This window comes from Limulus polyphemus, unplaced genomic scaffold (assembly GCF_000517525.1).
Source record: "Limulus polyphemus unplaced genomic scaffold, Limulus_polyphemus-2.1.2 Scaffold2712, whole genome shotgun sequence".
Classification (NCBI taxonomy): domain Eukaryota; kingdom Metazoa; phylum Arthropoda; class Merostomata; order Xiphosura; family Limulidae; genus Limulus; species Limulus polyphemus.
In genome coordinates, this window is record NW_013668322.1 from 49438 (window position 1) to 49791 (window position 354).

The following is a 354-nucleotide window of genomic DNA, read 5'->3' on the forward strand; positions in this document are numbered from 1 at the left end:
TGTATTGTGGCTTGGGGGTTTCTCGCCAAGAAGTAGCAGTGTGCGTGCTGTTCCTGTAAGAAGAAAGTAAACCTACAGACATCGGTCTTGTTTAACAAAAAATAAATATATATATATATGTGTGTGTGTGTGTGTGTGAATTAAAATGTGGTTTGTGTATTAACTGAGCAATCACGCTAACATACAAATTAGCAAATGTAATACATTACATTCGTATTCATCAAATACATATGGAAAAGCTCTGAATCGGAATCAGTTGTATTTGTCCTAATATTTTAAAGAATTCGCTATTACATTAACATATTTGCTATAATTCGGCTTGAAATTTCCATTTCAACTACGTAGTTGACACAG